Raw genomic sequence first — 22,237 nt, 5'->3', positions numbered from 1 at the left:
TGGTTTGTTCGGTCCGCTATCAGTAGTTCCTATAATCAATATTATAATAATATTAATATTTTAATATTATTATAATCTCAATACTAAACTGGGCTGTATAACTAATCTGGGTGTAGCTGGAACGCCCAGAAAGTGGCAATAGGCTTAGGTTGTGATGTTGTTCAATGTCTAAACTTAAAACCGAACTTGGCTCAGACTCCCGATTTCCCAGCTGGGCCAAGTTGCTCGTTTACGCGTTCAGAAAACACTTATGGGAAAATAAGCTTGAGTAAATGTATTGGTTAATAAAATGATTAAATTATAAAGAAGGATCACATACTGGGGTCCCGGATTAGCCACGGGGCCCGTTTCCGTTTATTCAGTTTGATTTGAGAAGAAACGCGCACAATCCACCCGGATTGTCCAGGTTTCTCATAGAAAAGTTCGTTTTTACTTAATTAATCCGAAAATATGATTTTTGATCACTCTTGGTGTTTTGATATTCCCGCAGATTCACTAGTCGCGAACTTGCCGGTTTTTATAAAAACTGAATTTGTTTAATATTCAAATTAGTATAATTAATTAACCGTTAATCATTAAATTATGAAAATTTAACCACTTATCAATTAAAATATGTAGATTTTTATAAAAATATTTCAGGAATTTATTTACTGATTTATTAATTTATAAAAATTCATTTTATCAGCTATATTTCGCCTGAAAATCGTCCGTTTACCCCAAACGATTTCTAAAAATTCCACAAAATTTCCTGAATACTCAAATCATGTCCCAAAACAACCTGTATCAATTCAAGAATGTAAAAAGCTCGTGCAATATTCTTTTCGGCCCAAATTCGGCTGTAAAAATTCACACGAACGCAAATAAACAAAACACCTTTAAACTTATCCAAATGATCCCAAAATTCATATGTGATCAAAATACATCAAATTGGAGTTCCCATAACAATTTCATAATTTTTGAAGTATTTTAGCTATTTTTCCCAAATAAACGTCCCAATTCGGTAATAAATTCGCCAAATATTCTCGGATGGTCGAAAAATTACCAAATTTGAACAGGGACTCATTGACATGGTCCCTGATGTCCCTGAAAATTTCAAGTCCTAAAAATATGCACATCACAACCTTAACCTAAATAGCCCTTAAGCGAGTGTTTCGGCATTACCTTAGCGGGTTTGGCTCATTTCCGACCTTTTAATCAAGTTTTCAGGTTCTTGTGCTTCTAAGAAAGCTAGGTACAAGTCCTATATCACAAACCAAGCAATATTTCATCAACATAACAGCCCTTAAGTTAGGGTTTCGGCTAGTGTACAAAAACGAACTTTTGAACCGTAAAAATGTCGTTTCAACCATTTAATCCGTGTTTATGGCCAAAAAAACTATCAAAACAGGTTCCTTACCATGTTTAAGATCAAAACATGTTTATGGACCATTTTTAGGATTTTTACACGGTTAGGAATGATTTTTAGTAACCAAGACATGTTTTTATGGTATTAAACAAGTGTAAAAGTAGCTTATTTAAGTTGTTTACCTTAGGGTTTCTTGCGTTTTTGGCTGGAGAAGAAGTTTATGTCCAGAATTTTCAAGAAATAATGTTGAAAATATCTTGTATCTAGTTTAAATGTGAAGAATAAAGGGGGGGGCTGCTGCTGCGATCGGACCATCATGGGCCCACTTTGGGCCCATTTTGGCCCAAGGTTCTGATTCTCAAGCCCAAACACAAAAATCCCGGTCCAAATTTAGTTCGGGTTCGGTTTTTGGCGCGAAAAACTTATCGGGTACGTTAAACAGCGCGAAAACGAGTGTTTTTCGGCTAGTTTTGTGTAAAATTATAAAAACATACTATACGTTTGTAAAAATCAAAAATATTTTCACGGATCGCTTAAAACATTTCAAATAAGTGTTTGGTAAGTCTTTTTCGGCTTAACGGATGATACAATGCTTGGTTTGTAACTATCTTTCGCGTTTACATCTATAGCGGGTAGTTAAACGAGCATATTTTCGTTTAACTTGTTTGCTATCAAACTAAGGCCATATTTCTAATGTTTTAGCTTGTATAGATCGTATATCACTTATAGATGGTGCCCCGAGATATCTGGGTCATAACCCGACCCGTTCGGTTAATCGTTCGTTTGTTACGCAAAATGCGTTTATTTGCTTAATCGGTAAATACGTACTGAGGTGTACCTTGTTTTGGCTCAAATGTCACACTTAAGCCAAAACTCACACTTCAAAAACTTGGCATACAACTGCTCCTTCCGTAGGAGGTCAAGGATAGCGTGTAGATGCTCTTGGTGATCGTTTTCGGATTTTGAGTGGATTAAAATGTCATCAATGAAAACAATTACGAATTTTTCTGCAAGTAGGGTTTACACACACGGTTCATGAGATCCATGAAAACCGCGGGTGCGTTAGTTAGCCCAAAAGGCATAACACAAAATTCTTAATGCCCATATCGAGTATGGAATTCAGTCTTGGGTATGTCATCTTCATTAACGCGAAGTTGATGATAACCCGAACGGAGATCGATCTTCGAGAAGCAAGCGGCTCCTCGAAGTTGATTGAAAAGATCATCGATACGAGGGAGCGGGTAACGGTTCTTGACGGTAAGCTTGTTGAGTTTGCATTAATCGATACACATACGAAACGATCCATCCTTCTTCTTCACAAACAAAACAGGTGCGCCCCAAAGAGAAGAACTCGGGCGAATAAAAGCCTTATCGGAGAGTTCTTGCAATTGGCTTGAAAGCTCTTGCATTTCAGACGGTACAAGACGATAGGGTGCTTTAGCAACGGGATTAGCTCCAGGTATGAGATCAACACGAAACTCAACTTGACGAATAGGGGGAAGTCCAACAACATCATCGGGAAAGACGTCGGGAAAATCACACACAATGGGAATATCTTGAATCTTCTTCTCCTTATCTTTCTTTACCACGAGCGCCAAAAAGGCAACATACTTCTTACGCAAGTAACGTTGAGCTTGAAAGAACGACATGAGATTAAGCTTAGAAGCAGGTGTATTACCGAATACTTTAAGGATACGACCATCTTGAAGAGGTATACGAAGGAACTTATCAAAAGAAATGACCTCGACGTGATTCAAAGTTAACCAATCCATCCCAACTATGACATCAAAATTACCCATTTGCATCTGAATAAGATCTATACGGAACTTGACCTTATTAAGAATCATGACACAATCCCGAATAACCGAATCGATAGTAATCGAATTCCCGTTAGCTACTTCTACAGTAAAAGGCTTAGACAACCTATCCCAAGGCTTATCAATAATGTATGCAAAGTCTAACGAAATAAAGCTCTTATCAGCACCAGTATCGAATAACACGGAAGAAGAATGGTTATTAATAGAGAACGTACCATTCACCACATCACTTGAGCTTTGGGCTTGGTTCACATTCATCATGAAGGTGCAACCATTCGAACCTTGAGTAGTTGGTGCAGCTTGATTAGTTGGAGGGGCTTGGGTAGCAGGGACTTGAGCAGTAGCAGTCGGCGGAGCCATAAGTTGCGGAACTTGAGGAGCATAGGTATGAGGTGCAAAGCTTTGAGGGATCGGGGGTTGGTAGGTTTGCAATTGGTAAGCTTGGATAGTGTAGAATGGTGCGGGAACCACTTGGGCTTGATGAGCATAACACGGAGGAGGCATCACATGGGCTTGATTGGCACGGGCTATCAATGGGCACATATTGCGGAGATGACTAGGATCTCCACAATGGTAGCAAGCACGGGTATTTGGAACACCGGCTTGAGCTTGAGAGTTATTAGCAACTCGAGGAGTAGACGGTGCGGGTTGTTGAGGAGCTGCACATGCATTTGGAGGTACACGGAAAGTGTTGGCAAAGTGCCCATAACGGTTACACGAGATGCAAAGACGGCAAGTGGTGGATGCGGGATGATGACGGTTACAGGTTGAGCACAGTAGGTACGGTCCATTATAAGGCTTCTTGTTGGGTGCATTTTGGTTTAGAGCTTGGTTGTTGGGTTGGTTCACAGCATAGTTTTGGTGTGGGTTTTGCGTTTGTGGCCATTGTTGATGTTCTTGGGGTAACGGTTAGAGTTTTTGTTTTGGGCAGGCTTAGGATCGGCTTTAGCATCAGTAGAGGATTCAGCTTTACTCTTTTCAACAGTAGGCTTGAAGCCTTTCGGGATAGCATACCATCACGAACGTGATCATCGGTCAAGAATGCGGAGAGGGTTATGGCTTCCTCCAGCGTGAGAGGGTCTCGACTGACAACCGCGTCACGAAAGATCATGGGTAGTCCACAAATATACTTGCGGATACCGCGGGCTATAGGGGTTACAAGATGTGGTACCACCCGGCTCAGTTCCTTGAATCGGTTCGAGTAAGTAGAGTTATCACCACCAATTTGCTTTAGCTCATAAAACTCCGTCTCGAGCCGTTGTAGTTCATGTTTGGGACAAAACTCTCTCGTCATGGCTTCCTTAAGCTCCTTCCAAGGCAGGGCTAATACTTCATCAACACCTTGGAGGTCCTTGAATGTGGTCCACCAAGTAAGGGCACGTTCCTCGAAAACGCTTGAGGCAAAACGAGTTCGTTTGTCGTCCGGACACTCATAGTGGATGAAGATGTTTTCCATCCTCTCAAACTAGCGAAGGAGTTTAGTAGCATTCTCCTCCCCAAGGTAAAGAGGGGGTTTGGCACTCGTGAAATTCTTGTAGTGGTAGTTGTTTGTAAGAGCAGCCGAAGTAGCAGATCCATTCGAGTTGATGTTTTGTAGTTGAGCCACCACCTCGGGCAAAGAAGCGGTGAACTTTTTCGTGATGCGAGCAGCCAAACGGCGATCATGAGCAGCTGATGGACGGCGGTTGCTATGGAGATGAAGTTGAGAAGACATTCTACGGGGACCAAACATGAAATATTATAAGGATTGGGTAAGTTGTGTAAACGAGTCAATGAAAGACAATGAGGAAATGCGACTAATATGTGCTAGTAATTTGTCATGACTTGAGGGCAAGTCGCGATTTAAAATAATGTGATTAACTTTTGAGATAGTTAATTACTTAAATTATTTATTTCAAGTTTAAAGTGTAAAACGTTATTGGGTTGGGCTTTCTATGGGCTTCCCATGGCAGCTCAAAACCCAAAATAAATAACGAATTAAATCAAGTGAGTTGGCCTCCGATGAGCTTTCCATGGCAATTTGAATGACCCAATAAATCATAAAATTAAGCTTCGGGAATTGGGCCTCCCATGAGCGTTCCATGGTAGTTTAAATAACCCCAATTACATAACGGGACTTGTATATTGAGAAGTGGGCTTCCCATGAGCATTCCATGGCATTTTATTGGCCCAATTAAATAACGATTAATAAACAATTTGAGTTGGTCGGCCCATGAGCGTTACATGGCATTTTAACTGACCCAACTAATTAACGAATTATCAAATTAATGGAGTGGGTCGGCCCATGAGCGTTACATGGCATTTTAACTGACCCCACTAAATATCGTTATATCGAATAAACGAATAAAAAGAAATAAGTAGTTAGAGTATCTTGTGAACCACCACGGTGATATCCCCAACCAAATATCAAATTAAAACAAGTTGTGAAACGAATAGTTGGAGTGCCCATGGATTGTTATGGATTTTTCACCCAACTAACCATTTAAAAATAATTAAAACACAATTTTGGAAAGCTTTCAAATTTACTCACGAATCACCGTAAATTCGGTTTATAAGAGGAATGCAACCGTATGATCGGTCACGTTTGATTCACTTAAGGTCCGGTTGTATGACATATTGTTCAGCTTTGGCCTAGGGGCTCGAATACTATGGTCAGGTTATCCTTCAGGTAAGGAATAGCGTCTTACCTTGGGTTCTCAGAACCGTTTTGCCTAGGCCCGACTCACAGTTATCGCACCCCTTACAATTACTACCGAACATGTCATACCCCCATGCCCTAAGGAGAGGGAATAAAAACAAATCTTGGAAATTCTTAAGGAATTTCCCAAAATGGAAAGTCAATCTACTAAAGCTTTTAAAAGATTTTTAAATATTTGTAAAGATTTGAAAAAATATTTTTGAAAGTGAGGCATAGCCTCATATTTGGTGTGTGCAATAATTACCAAAAATAAAAGATATAGTGAATACATATCTAAAAATAACAGATATAATAATAACTAACTACCTAAACAGAAAGATGTAATGTATAATTTCCTAAAATAAAATATATATCTAACAAATTACCTAAAACGAAAAGATATCATAAATAATTACCTAACATAAAAGATATTATGAATAATTACCTAAATAAGCTATAAAAAATTGTGACAATATCTAATAATAAATTTTATTCCAATTAAAACAAACATCCAAATATAGCAAATAATTCAAAAATAATAATCCATGACGATAAATGAAATAAATTAAATTAATTTTGTTCTTGAATAACCATATGGTCACAACTAGCAATCTATGACTTCAATTCAAACGATAACCTGCATATACGTAGAAAATACAATAGGGTTGTCAACAAATATGTTGAGTGAGCAAGTCATTAGTTTTGCAATGATATATATAATAAGAAAAGTAGCAAAACGTAAATAAAGTGGTAAATAAACCAAACCAATGAGCAAATAAAGTGTCAAGCGAACCATTGCCAAGCGAATCGGGCGCCGGTTAACACTAGACGGTCGTATGATCATACTATAATGAGAATATGGTGGACCTCTCCGAATGCGCAAATTAAACAAGTAATCAAATAGCATTTATGTCTAGCAATTCACACACAATATAACGTTTACCAATGAATGAGATATGTATAATATGAAATACTATAAGTACGTATACGCCCCCAAAACGTTTGAAAATATGTTAAAACGGGGGAATGATAAAACTCTCCTTAAAATAAGCGAGTTGATTAAAATATTAAAAATAAATAAGAGTCTTCCGATTAACGTGCCGAACGAAGATAATCAACAGAACCTGAAACTTAGCAGTATGAAAGTATAAGTAAAAACGAACCTAATGCCGCTGGAATCAATCCAAACAGATGAGTAGAACTCAAGTTACGTCAATTTTAACGTTTAAACGAGTCGAGTCTGACCAGAATCCGAACTTTGAGTCGGGTTTTGGTCAAAACCCTTAATATTTAATTACGAGAAGAAAATTCTTCTAGACCGAACATTGAATCCGACCAGAAGTATGAGAAAACGAGAAGTCAAAGTTGTTGACTGTTTTACCCTTTATCGGGTTTTAAAGCAATTGACCGGTCAATACCCTTCAATTTCAGAAATTGATTGAAGGTTATTGACTAGAGAATGTTTATGAACAAAAACTCAGTTTACAACTTACCCAGAATGTGAACGAACAACGAGATATAACGAGTCAAAGGTCCTTAGACTTGCAAAGTCAACCGTTTAATGAACGGTTCTTCAACAAATCACCAAAAACCGAGCAGAAAACGAGATGGCAGAAGGTATGGATGGCTGAGGGATGATTTTTAGGGTTTGTGTAAAGATTTATGGCAGAGATTTAAAGGTGTTTATATAGAAAAAGCCAAATCGAACTAATTATGGCCTTTTTGGCCCGTTTAAGCAAGCAATGTGTATTTTATGAATGAATCACTGAATTTAAGCATTAAGATCTTCCCTTGATCAGTAAGAAACAACTTGGGATTCATATTTTAGATATGTAACGATATCTTGGTCCTTACTTCTCTTAAACATGTCGAAAATACCCGATTTTATGCCAAAAACGAGCTAATAAACGAAAATGAACCAGATTCTCGCGAACTGACTGTGCAGCAGCACCATAGTGCTGCGTGGCCGGCTTCTGGACCCCCACCGCGTGGCGCTCCGGTCACCGGAGGTGGTGTCTTTTAGCTATTGTCACAAACAGCCCCTATACTTTGGTTTTTGATCAATTTATGAACATTTTATGTTATGATTAGGAATTTAAACAAAGAATAAACATGAAGGGCTTAAAGTGGATAAAAGGAAACTTAATTACTTATAAGTGCCAAATATCATTAAGGATTAGGATCCGAAATAGGTTCGTACAATGAAAAAAATAAAAATAAACGGATATGGTAAAAACCCGAAATGTTACAGTATAATGCTCACGCCCCGGCATTTCCGCCTTAGGTTGGGGTGTGACAACCAATTGATCAAATAGGTTGTCGTTAGTATGCATTATCCCCAAAATTTAGTTGCTTCAAATCTCAACGCACATGACATTTAAAGGAGATATCTATGCTTATGTTCCACAACTCCATTTTGTTGGGGGGTGTGTGGGCAAGTTGTTTCTAGGACAATCCCTTGATCGGCATAAAATTCAAGCATCCGATTTGATGTGAATTGCCCTCCATTATCACATATAAGTCTCTTAATATTCTTCTCGATTTGAGTTTTTACAAATTTATAAAAAATTTCTAAGCACTCACTTGTATCGCTTTTATGTTTGAGAAGGAAAACCCAAACTGCCCTACTATTGTCATCAACTAAAGTGATGAAATATTTTGCACGTGAAAGTGAAGGAGTACGACAATGACCCCAAATGTCACAATGCAATAACTTAAAACATTCATTGGTTTTAATAAAACCAACAGGAAAAGGTGATCTTGTGTGCTTAGCCTTAGCAGAAGAATCACAAAACCAATCTTTAATTTTAATAGAGGCATTTTTAAGGAAATCTATATGAGAAAGTTTCGAACTTGAAGCGTGACCTGAATGGTTGTGCCAAACATCGATGGTTGTCATCATGGCTTGTATCTTGTCTTCAACTATCCCCATTCGGTACAGACCATCTTTGCACTATCCCGCTCCAATCAATGCCCCAAAGGTTAAGCCCTACATGACAAAGAAGTCTGGAAAAAACGTCACTACGCATTGGAGGTCATTCGATATTTTGCTACCTGACAATAGGATGCAATTAAAATTTAGGAACATGTAAAACCCCTCTTATTTTTGTTCCATCTTTCAAGGTGTAGTTTCCTCTTCCTTCAACAGCTATCTTTTCACCATTTCGTATGATAACCGAGGGCTCGTGAATGTCTTTAGTTTGATTTTCAAGGACAGAAGCCATGTGTGTGATGTGGTCAATGGCAGTTGAGTTGACAATACAATTATTCCTTCTATCAGTATTACCTATTGTGTTAGCGGTAGGGTCAATCCGAGCCATATTTGTTGTAAGAGAGGCAAAAAGTTTCAGAAATCATTGGTATTGTTCTCCTATTAAGCCGGTATAGGGCTGGATTCAGTGTCAACAACACATGTTGAGTGAGTTTATCATCAGTTTTTGACACTAAAAATATTGTCAATATAATAAATAAAAGAAATAAGCAAAACATAATAAATGCGGTAAGTAAATCAAACCATGAACAAGTAAGGTGTCAATTAACCCATTGCCAAGCGAATCATGAGCAAATAATAATGAGACCGTTTCCAAGAAAATCGGGCGCGGGTAAGTAGTAATGAGAAACCTAAACAAGGGAATATGCTGGACCACTCCGAATACGAATGCGAACATAAACAGGAAGCACGTAACAAGTATATTTGATCAATCACACGCAATTACATGTTTTCTAGTTTTAAGATATAGATATATTATGAAATACGAATAATACGCATATGTTCCCAAAACGTTTAGAAAACTTAGTAAAATAGGGGAATGATAAAACTCACCTTAGATTAAAGGCAATTGATTAATAAATATGATAAACAAACTAAGATCTAAACGAGTTGTCCACTAACGCGTCGAACGAGTTAAACAACCAGAACCTGAAACTTTGAGATATGATAACATAAGTAAAAACGAACTTAATGCCATTGGAATCGATCCAAACGGACGTCTAGAACTCCGGTTATGTTAAATTAAACGTTTAAGCGAGTCGGTGCTGACCAGAATCCGAACAACGACTCGGAAGTCGGGTTTTGGTCAGTAGCCTTAAAATTTCGTTACGAGAATAAAAGTCTTCTGGACCAAACGTTGAATCTGACCAGAAGTATGAGAAAACGTAAAGTCAAACTTGTTGACTGTTTAACAGGTTTTAAACGAATTGACTAGTCAACACCCATCAACCATCGAAATTGATTGAAGGTTATTGAAAAGGGATATATATATATATATATATATATATATATATATATATATATATATATATATGAACGATTTCTTAGTTTACAACTTACCCGAAAAGTGAAAGAATCAACCAAAACGAAAAGTCAAAGTTCCAATTATAAGCAAAGTCAAACTTCGAGTCTTGTATCTTCAATCAAATAAGCGAAAACGAGCAAAACCGAAGAAGATGATGAAGAGAAGCAAGTGACGGCTGGGGAATGTTTATTAGGGTTTAGGGAAAGTTTATGACAGAGATTAAAAGTGTTGTTTATATAGAAAAACACAAAAATGAACCAAATAAGGATCGTTCACTCGTTTAAGAAAACCGAATATGTTTTAAACAATCAAATCGATATATCATGCAGTAAAATTCGTTCTTGGGCAAGGGTTAATGTATATGGACATGTATCTAAGTTGTATTAGTTTTCTTGGGGCTTAAAACACTTGATTATGTCCTAAAATAAACGATTTCGGGCCAAAAATGAACTAGGAATGCAATAATTAACAAACGAATCTGTGCAGATGTTTGGTGGCGCTGCGCGATGGTGAGAGGGGTGAGTGGCCGCGCGGCGCTCCGAGGTTGGGAAGGGAAAGGTTTGATTTTTGACAAGTTTAGCCCTTGTAGTTTGAAAATTGGTTAAATATTGATCATTTTATGAGTAAAACAAGGAATGAACAACATGGAAAGTATAAAGGGTATAAATTAAACATGTAAATCTTTAATACTTATAAATATGTGATTTTGATTAATAACAAAGATCAAAAAATGTTCCCGGTCGGGTCATAAGTAAACGAATACGAGTTCGAAAAATCCGAGATGTTACAATCTCCCCTACGTTAGAGAATTTCGTCCCGAAATTAAGGAAAACTAAAATATTATCGTTTTGAAAATACTTAAAATTTTTTAAAAAAAATATCATAACATAAAACTTCTAGTAATTGAAGCAGCGATCCAAATGGCAATTCGATATGGGCACTTATATATAGGATGTACCAGCGGCATATCCACCATGTCCTTATCGTTTCAACATTTGTACCATTACTCAAACTACTTTAGGTTCCAGGTCATGACACACAATTGTACGTATTATGATTTCTATGCGAGGACTCAGATAATTATGTATGCATCCATAATTACTCTTATCGTCGGATGGTCCGCATAATCCGTCCCATCATGTGGGTTATAATACATTGAAAACTAAAATTTTAAGAGAAAACAAACGTTTTGATTATTTAAGTATAAACTCAGAAGATAATCAATAAATATTCGAGTTTGATTAATAGAACAATGTAAGTTTTAAAACATCTTTTGCTTATAAAAGAAATGTTTTTGGGGACTGAAAGGAAACAAATTTCTTGAAACAGATGTTATTAGGAATTGTGATTATCAAGAATAAGGAATTGAGATAGGGTTACAAGATTCTAATAAGTCAACCTTGATGAAATGTAACGTCCGTAAATTCCGATAAAAGATTTAGCCTTGTAGTGATTGCGTACAGCTTCGGACTTGACCCGGCATTCTTCCGAGAGCTCCTTTCCACCCCGTAAACGTATGTTGCTTAACTTTTCATGCAAGTTCGACTCTTAATAAAGTGGAGGGGCCAAAATATTTTATTGTTATTATTTTTTATGTAAAAAAAAATTAAACCCTAAACCTAACCCAAACCTTCGATCGGCGCACCCCCCACCCCCTTCCCTCCTCGTTTTGCATGCAATCAGCCACCGTCCAGCCGTCCAAACTTCAATTCCAGGTCGGTATTATATGTATACAACTCTTTATCACCTTAATTCATCCTTATGGCGCGTTTATTCGTCGAAATTCAGTTGTTTTTAGGCTTGTCGGGTGGCTGTCCATTTGGGCTGTGGGAAAATTAAAATTTTGATACTCAGGGATGTTTTGGTAGGTGATTGGCCAATCGAGTCGGCGGTGCGCGAATTTTCGTTTAAATGTTAAATTGAAAGTTGTAAAAAGGAACCGTCAACCCTATCAACTCGGGTGACATAATTATGATGTAAGAAAAGGTTAAGATGGGAATTTGGTCCATTTGGGGCTGATTCGTTTGACAATTGGTTTTAAGATTTATTACGCGCGTATTCGACTCGATTTGATTACCGGTGGGTGAGGTGTACATCATGGTTAGCCCCGGCCATATTCGAAGGGTGGATTTGGTTAGTTGATAGGTTTAGGGGCTGAGGTAAACTAATTAGGTTTGGGTTGGGCCTCGGCCCAAGTTGTTGGGCCTTGGGCCAAAGTATTGGGCCTTGGGCCAAGTGGTTGGGCCTTGGGCCAAGTTGTTGGGCCTTGGGCCAAAGTGTTGGGCTTTAACGGCCCATTAGGCAAGAGTGTTCTTACGGTCCAGTTTAGTGACACGTTGCGTGCATTTTACAGGCCCTTGCTTGTGAGTGAGTACTTAGGGAGTCCTTAGCTCATTGCTGGTGTTTGGTTGACCTCAAGTGAGTTCATGATGCCCTTTTTACTCTCTTTATGTTTTGGGCTAGCATACACACCGAAATCCAATTTTATACGATTTTACCCATTACAACCATTTGAATGGTACTACCTAGTCTCACTCGTGATTGTGCATTTTGAAAGTTATATTTGGATTATTTTATATGCTTTAGGATATTTTAGACTCATTTATGGTCTTGTACCCTTTAAGGTTACATACATTATTAATGGTCTAGACTCGAGGATGTTAATAGGCTTGGTAGTAATTAAATACGAGTAGACCTATTTACTTAGTTCATGTATTGGACTGATTATTATATATTACCTTATGGCCCATAGGCTTACTTGTAATTTGGAATGTCTTGGGATGATATATACATATAGATATATATATATATATATATATATATATATATATATATATATATGTATGTATGTATGTATAGAGGTATGTATGTATGTATGAGTATGTGTTACCTTATAGCCTACGGTTGTGTTATGATATTTAGTTCTGCGTGACTAAGAATGATGTGAGTAGGCTTATTGATGTGTGTGTGCATGGTGATCACGGCCGGGTCAAATATATTACTCGGGTTTTCAAATCCCGTGGTGGAGAGGCCCGTGTGGCGTGATCATCATTTTGGCGGGTCAAATATATTACTCAGGTTTTAAAATCCCGTGGTGAAGAGGCCCGTTGTATGTTGAGCCGTGATCGGGTCAAAAATATTACTCGGGTTGTACCCGTGGTGGAGAAGCCCGTATCACGTGCTTGGATGTGTAAGCTGTGACCTAGTCAAATATATTACTCGGGTTTGACCCGTGGTGGAGAGGCTCTGTCACATGCTTAGGTCTTACCGCGTCCAGGTCAAATATATTACTCGAGCCTTGACTCGTGGTGGAGAGGCCCGTGTACGTGTATTCGACGATGAATGTATTACTTGGAAAATTATATAATTTATTTTATTTTATTTTTATCCTCTCTATTGTTTATAACTATGACTTTGAAATAAAGTACGAATTATTGTTTATGAAAACTTGAACTCACTCAGCTCAAGCTGACTTTGTGTGTATGTTAGATAGACTTTCAGGTTAAGAAATGGATGCTACCGGTTGGACGTGCTGGATGCTACTCGGGAGGTTGAAGGCATTTCTGGTCGAGGAATTCAAATAAAACAAATATGTTATTTACATTTGATTTTGGATACCTATACCCGTGTTTGGGATTTTTAATACTTAAACTTTTTCCGCTGTTATTTACTCTGAACTGGTTTTAAATACAAAGAATTGTTTGATTTTAAATTTTTGTGAAATTGTGGATGTAATTACCAACTGTAGGATTCTCAGGATTCAGGGTCTTACATGAAAGGAACTTTATTCAGCAGATGAAATGCGCGAAATTTTAATTTATATCAAATCTTAAAATAGTTAATAACGTGTGAAATCTTTAAAGATCGTATTTATTAGAAGCGAAATTCTTAAGATCGAGAGTTATATGTTTAAACAAAAATTCTGGTTAGTCGAGTTTAGTTAGTTGAGAGACTTATGAAATTAAAGGGAAACTGATATAAAGTTATAGCTTTTCAAGTTGTGATTTTTGAGATGAGATTAATCCATTTAACAAAACTAAAATATTATAGTAATTAGTAGATAATAATTTGAAATATTAATGAAAATGCACGTATTCAAACCAATCGTTAATAAAATAATTTGGGAAGCGGATATTCTCGAATCACCGAGATAGTCCTTTTCCAATTGAATCTTTACAATTAGATAGAATATAAGATGGGTAATTGAAGACTCCACGAATTACGAGGATTCTCCCTTTTCTACAAAATCATTATAAATATTATGAAATAAATAAATTGAAGTATCGATGTATTATAATGGAAATTCAAGTAAATAAAGAATATTAAATTAATTGTGATACCAAAAATAAGAAGTGAAATAATATAATAAAATAAGATAAACGCGAGGCTAGAAATGCGCGAACCACCATGATCATTCTAACAACTACGAAGTTATCATTAAAACTGTAACATCCCAACTTTTTGTTAAATAATAAATGACGGAAACTTTTGTTATTAACTGTGTGTCGTTAAGTTAGTCGTGTGTTAAGTGTTTGGATAATATTTGGATTTGGAATTGTGAGTGGGTTGTGGGGCCCATGGCCCCCTATATAAGCCTAACCTCTCCACCCTTTCACCATTTTGTACCTTTCACCACAGACACTCAAGAACACACACACTTTCTCTCTACATTCCAAATCCAAATCCTGGTAAAAAGAGGAAGAATCTCGTGTGTAGACATCATCAAAAAACAAGAATCACGTCCAGATCTACGTATTGTTCGGATCTGAACTCAAACTTGAAGCAAAAGGTAGGTTTTGGTTTAAATGGTTAAGTTTTATGGTTAGATCGGCATGCAAACAGATATAATGATAGATCGGGTTGTGGAATGTAAGAAAAATATAAACTTGGTAAGTTATAACCACTTGGGTGCACTTTAAGGTAAAAAGGTGGCGTTTGGACTTTGAGAGATGGGTTCAGGATCAGGTGCATGGGGTCAGAATGTGTCGAAAGTTGAGAAAGAGTAAAAAATCAGGTCCAGAGGAAGAGCCACGAAGTAAAATGGCTTTAAAATGGTAAAAAAAAACGAAGAAAGGAAGGCATTTCGCTTCGCTCAGTCATGAGAAGCGAAGCAGTCATTTCGCTTCGCTCAGCCATGAGAAGCGAAACAGTCATTTCGCTTCGCTCAGCCATGAGAAGCGAAACAGGCATTTCGCTTCGCTCAGCCTTGAGAAGCGAAACAGGTTATGCGAAGCGAAATTCTTTGCGAAATTCCTCCCATGCGAAATTGTTTAAGTTGTTATTAAAATGTGACCCGATTCATTTTCTGATGCGTTTTTGCTAAAGGACCTATTAACGAAAATAAAATTTTTCCAAGATGACCTGGCAGCTCAACCCCAGCCAGGGGCTCTGCCCCTTGGACCCGTTAGTTGAGAGTTTCATTAACTTAGATGTAGGAAGTAGTAGTAATGGATAATTGACACGCATAATGTATTGTACATTTAGCCGTGCACAACTAAGGAAGGGCATTACCATTATCGGCGAGAGAAACCGACTCCAGGTGAGTTCTAGCCCCATTTCCTGGTTATGTTTTCGGGGCTGTGTGCATACTCCTATGTGGCTGTTAAAATGCTTATCTTCAGTGATAGGTATATGATACGCGTATGATCGTGCATTGAATGTTATTACTATACGATGGTTATGTGAATGAATGTGTATGTAAATATTATATACATAAGACAAGTAAAGTATGCGCTTATGATAGGGACCAGACCTTCCTAATATCTGAGATGATAGGGACCAGACCCTTATAATATCTGAGATGATAGGGCCTTAAAAAAACATTCAAAATTTTCAAAATATATCAAAAGTCAAAGTTGGGAATTGAAATATTTACGAACCACTATTTAATTTCAACTATATAACGAAGCTTAACCAATAAATAAAGTAAGTAATCAAGTTATACATGAATTTCAATCAAAAACTCAATTTAATGATACAAGTTAAATTAATTAATGAAAGATTTTTTTCTTAAATGGAAATTAAATTTGGAGGATGAAAAATTTAGTTAATTACAATATTTGAGTTTTAACAATAAAGACTTATAAATGGAATATAAGTTGGAAAAAGTAACATAAGATTGAGGAAAAACAAGAGGTGATAAAATATTTATAGTTTAAAGTTGAGGTTAAGGATTGAAATAAATGAGAGAAGATAATTATAACGGGTAAGAGTTAGTATATGATTTCTTGTTCGGGACATTTTGGTTTCGTTGAGGTTAGCGATTGTTTAGTCAACGGCATAGCAGCAGCAAACTCCTTGGTGATTTTAGTAGTCAGACGGCGATTGTGAGAAGCAGATGAACAACGTTGATCACGATGATTAATTCTTAGGGAAGACATTTTATGAGGACCAAAGATGAAACTTTATGAGATGATGGGTAAGTTGTGTAAATGAGTCAATATGAGATAATGGGGAAATGTGATAAAATCGTGCCAGTGATGACTCGAGGATGACTCGGGATTTAAAATAATGTGAATAGTTGTTGAGACATTTAATTTAATAAATAATGTTTATAAAAATTTCAAAAGTAAATTATTATTGGGTTGAGCTTTCCATGGTAGCTCAAGAACCCAATTTAAATAAAAAAAACATATTCAATGAGTTGGCCTCCGATGAGCTTTCCATAGCAATTTGAATGGTTTAACTAAATAAAGTAACATCGAGTTTATGAATTGGGCCTCCCATGAGCATTCCATGGCAATTTATTGGCCCAATTGAAATAATGGATAACAAACAATTGGGTTGGTTAGCCCATGAGCGGGTACATGGCATTTAACTGACCCAACTAATTAATGATTCGTCAAATCAATGGAGTTGGTCAGACCATGAGCGTTACATGGCATTTAACCGACCAAACTAAATATCGAATCAATGATTAAAATAGTTTAAAATTAATTAAAAACACAATTTTCGAAGTTTTCCCGAATTTAGCCACAAACCACCGTGAATTCGGTATTTATAAAATGAGTGCAACCGTTTAGCCAGTTACGTTTACCACTTAGATTTAGGGTCGTATGACATTTGTCATACTCCCATGCCCTTAGAAGAGGGAGTAAACACAAATCATGGGATTCTTAAGGAATTTCCCAAAATAAAAGGCAATCTACTAAAAATAAGATGATTTAAAAATATTTTAAAAGTGAGGCATAACCTCGGAATTCATGTGTGTGTGTGCACAATAGATAATAATAAAATATAAATTAAATAATTAACCTATATAAGTTGTAAACAATTTAAATACCACATGAGGCAGTTCAGATAACCACGTATAGGGTCCTAAGCATATGACTAGGACAATTTCTAACGACCTATCTTATAACCTTCGGCTCTGATACCAATCTGTCACACCCCAACCTAAGACAGAAATTTCGGGGTTGATACGATTGCTCACAGCTCGAAGATACTATCATACATATAATGTGACAATATCTATTAAGTTAATTATTTTCAAATACAGTGCACAAGTATTCAAATTACAAACCAATAATATATCACAAGTAATCCACTCAAGATTTAATTAATAACTGTCTTCACTAAAATCCTAAGGTCTTTCTAAGTGTCCATACTTCAACTTCAATTCAATGGCAATCTGAATATACGTAGAAAACAGAGTTTGTCAACAACACATGTTGAGTGGGTTTATCACCAGTTTTGACCCTAAAAATAATGTCAGTATAATAAATAAAAGAAATAAGCAAAACGTAATAAATGCGGTAAATAAATCAAACCATGAACAAGTAAAGTGTCAATTAAACCATTTCCAAGCGAATCGGGCGCCGGTAAATCAACCATAAGCAAATAATAATAAGACCGTTGACAAGCGAATCGGGCGCGGGTAAATAGTAATGAGAACCCTATACAAGGGAATATGTGGGACATCTCCGAATACGAATGTGCACATAAACAAGTAAGCATGTAACAAGTATATTTGATCAATCACACACAATTGCATGTTTGCTATTTTTAAGATGTAGATATATTATGAAATATGAATAATATGCATATGTACCCAAAACATTTAGAAAACTTAGTAAAATAGGGGAATGATAAAACTCACCTTAGATTAAAGGCAAGTGATTAATAAATATGATAAACGAACTAAGATCTAAACGAGTTGTCCACTAACACGTCAAACGAGTTAAACAACCAGAACCTGAAACTTTGAGATATGATAACATTAGTAAAAACGAACTTAATGCCGTTGGAATCGATCCAAACGGACATCTAGAACTCCGGTTATGTTAAATTAAACGTTTAAGCGAGTCGGTACTGACCAGAATCCAAACAGCGAGTCGGAAGTTGGGTTTTGGTTAGTAGCCTTAAAATTTCGTTATGAGAATAAAAGTCTTCTGGACCTAACGTTGAATATGACCAGAAGTATGTGAAAACGTAAAGTGAAATTTGTTGACTGTTTTGCCCTTTAACGGGTTTTAAACGAATTGACCAGTCAACACCCCTCAACCATCGAAATTGATTGAAGGTTACTGACTAGGGAATATATATATATATGAACTATTTCTTAGTTTACAACTTACCCTAAAAGTGAAAGAATCAACCACAACGAAGAGTCAAAGGTCCAATTATAAGCAAAGTCAAACTTCGAGTCTTGTATCTTCAATCAAATAAGCGAAAATTAGCAAAACCGAAGAAGATGATGAAGGCCAGAAGCAAGTGATGGCTGGAGAATGTTTATTAGGGTTTAGGTAAAGTTTACGACATAGATTAAAAGTGTTATTTATATAGTAAAAAACACAAAAATGAACCAAATAAGGATAGTTCACTCGTTTAAGAAAACCGAATATGTTTTTAATGATAAAATCGATATATCTAGCAGTAAAATTAGTTCTTGGGCAAGGTTTAATGTATATGGACATGTATCTAAGTTGTATTAGTTTTCTTGGGGCTTAAAACACTTGATTATGTCCTAAAATAAACGATTTCGGGCCAAAAACGAACTAGGAATGTAATAATTAACAAACGAATCTGTGCTGCTGTTTGGTGGCGCTGCACGATGGTGAGGGGGGTGAGTGGCCGCGCGGCGCTCTGGGGTTGGGAAGGAAAACGTTTGATTTTTGACAAGTTTAGCCCTTGTAGTTTGAAAATTGGTTAAATATTGATCATTTTATGAGTAAAACATGGAATGAACAACATGGAAAGTATAAAGGGTATAAATTAAACATGTAAATCTTTAATACTTATAAATATGTGATTTTGATTAATAACAAAGATCAAAAAATGTTCCCGGTCGGGTCATAAGTAAACGAATACGAGTTCGAAAAATTCGAGATGTTACAGTCTCCCCTACGTTAGAGAATTTCGTCCCGAAATTAAGGAAAACTAAAACATCATCGTTTTGAAAATACTTAAAATTTAAAAAAAAATATCATAACATAGAACTTCTAGTAATTGAAGCAACGATCCAAATGGCAATCCAATAAGGGCACTTATATATAGGATGTACCAGCGGCGTATCCACCATGTCCTTATCATTTCAACATTTGTACCGTTACTCAAACTACTTTAGGTTCCAATTCATGACACACAATTGTACGTATCATAATTACTCTTATCATCGGATGGTACGCATAATCCGTCCCATCATGTGGGTTATAAAACATTGAAAACTAAATTTTTGAGAGAAAACAAACGTTTTGATTATTTAAGTATAAACTAAGAAGATAATCAATAAATAATCGAGTTTGATTAATAGAACAGTGTAAGTACTAAAACATCTTTTTCTTATAAAAGAAAAGTTTTTGGGGATTGAAAGGAAACGAATTTCTTGAAACAGATGTTATTAGGAATTCTGATAATCGAGAATAAGGAATTGAGATAGAGGTACAAGATTCTAATAAGTCTACCTTGATGAAAAGAACTTTATTCAGGAGATGAAATGCGCGAAATTTTAATTTATAACAAATCTTAATATAATTAATAACATGTGAAATCTTTAAAGAACGTATTTATTAGGAGCGAAATTCGTAAGATCGTGAGTAAAGTTTAAACGAAAATTCTGGTGAGTTGAGTTTAGTTAGTTGAGAGACTTATGAAATTAAAGGGAAACTGATATAAAGTTATAGCTTTTCAAGTTGTGATTTTTGAGATGAGATTAATCCGTATAACAAAGCTAAAATATTATAGTAATTAGTAGATAATAATTTGAAATATTAATGAAAATGCACGTATTCAAACCAATCGTTAATAAAATAATTTGGGAAGCGGATATTCTCGAATCACCGAGTAGTCCTTTTCCAATTGAATCTTTACAATTAGATAGAATATAAGGTGGTTAATTGAAGACTCCACAAATTACGAGGAATCTCCCTTTTTCCACAAAATCATTATAAATGTTATGAAATAAATAAATTGAAGTATCGATGTTTTATAATGGAAATTCAAGTACCAAAAATAAGAAGTGAAATAATATAATAAAATAAGAAAAACGTGAGCCTAGAAATGCGTGAACCACCATGACCATTCTAACAACTACGAAGTTATCATTAAAACGTTCAAAATTTTCAAAATATATCAAAAGTCAAAGTTGGGAGTTGAAATATTTACGAACCACTATTTAATTTCAACTATATAATGAAGCTTAACAAATAAATAAAGTAAGTGATCGAGTTATACGTGAATTTCAATCAAAAAGTCAATTTAATGATAAAAGTTAAATTAATTAATGGAAGATTTTTTTTTAATAGAAATTAAATTTGGAGGATGACAATTTTAGTTAATTACAATATTTGAGTTTTAACAATAAAGACTTATAAATGGAAGATAAGTTATGAAAAGTAACACGAGATTGAGGAAAAACAAGAGGTAATAAAATATTTATAGTTTAAAGTTGATGGTAAGGACTGCAATAAATAAGAGAAGATAATTATAACGGGTAAGAGTTAGTATAAAATTTCTTGTTCGGGACATTTTGGTTTCGTTGAGGTTAGCAGTTGTTTAGTCAACGGCATAGCAGCAGCAAACTCCTTTGTGATTCTAGTAGTAAGACGGCGATCGTGAGAAGCAGATGAACGACGTTGATCACTGTCACACCCGGTCCATAAGCGGAAACAACCGGTGTGCGACTCGTGAAAGGTTTTTCGAGAGTGCGGTTAAGCAACAACTATATGATAAAATACATGAGGATTTCATTCATAATATAAGTTTTACAAAAATATCCATAAAAAAAGTTTACATATAACATATTGAGATTTCACAGTTATGTCCTGCCGAAGGGAGATATAACCGTGAAAACTCCAAAATATAAAATCCTCATACATGAAATTTCCATAGTTAAACATAAAACCGTAGTGAGACACCGTGACCTCTCCACGTAGCTAAATACCTGAAAGACACGTAAAATAATTTAATCAGTACAAACTGAGTGAGTTCACAAGTTTTGTGACTCGATAAAATGCTTTATAATATGATTCTCATAACGTCATGAATGCAGTATCCATGACTTGCAGTGTAACGTGAACACATGAGTTCGTAACCATTCCTTGACTATATATATACACCATAAAGCCCCACATAACATCCCACGAGTCCACGAGGGAATAAATAAATCGGAAAACTAAGCACCCGTCTTATAAAGTGGCGCGACCACTTACGAGTGGGTTGGTCAGACCAGTAGTACTACCCGTAGAGTTCCTCGGCTATAGTTGCCTATAGTTTATGTACCATGAGCGCGCCAAATATCTCATGTACACGCACATTGTAAATCAAGATATACACCATGATAAAACATATTTAAACACGTGTCCCTCGCCCCGAAAACAATTTAAAACATAGTGAAAATAGTGAAAATAGGGGCTGTGAGACTCACCTTAAATGAGGAATAATGTTCCATTATACTTGGCGAGTTTCCTGTATTATATCGTATACGTATGCACTTCAGTACATAATATATAACTATTAATACTTAGCTCGATACATACTTATGAGGTGACGGTATATATGTATACTTTTTATACATTAGCGATACGGACGTTAGACAACGTCTTATACTTGTTATGTATATCCGTTATATCCTCTTTATATATATATATCCTCCGAGCATTAGGGA

The sequence above is a fragment of the Bidens hawaiensis genome, unplaced genomic scaffold (assembly GCF_021521415.1).
Source record: "Bidens hawaiensis isolate Kalapana, Puna unplaced genomic scaffold, B.hawaiensis_p1.1 tig00006538_1, whole genome shotgun sequence".
Lineage (NCBI taxonomy): Eukaryota > Viridiplantae > Streptophyta > Magnoliopsida > Asterales > Asteraceae > Bidens > Bidens hawaiensis.
The sequence above is the reverse complement of the archived record's forward strand: the minus strand, read 5'-3'. Positions refer to the sequence as shown.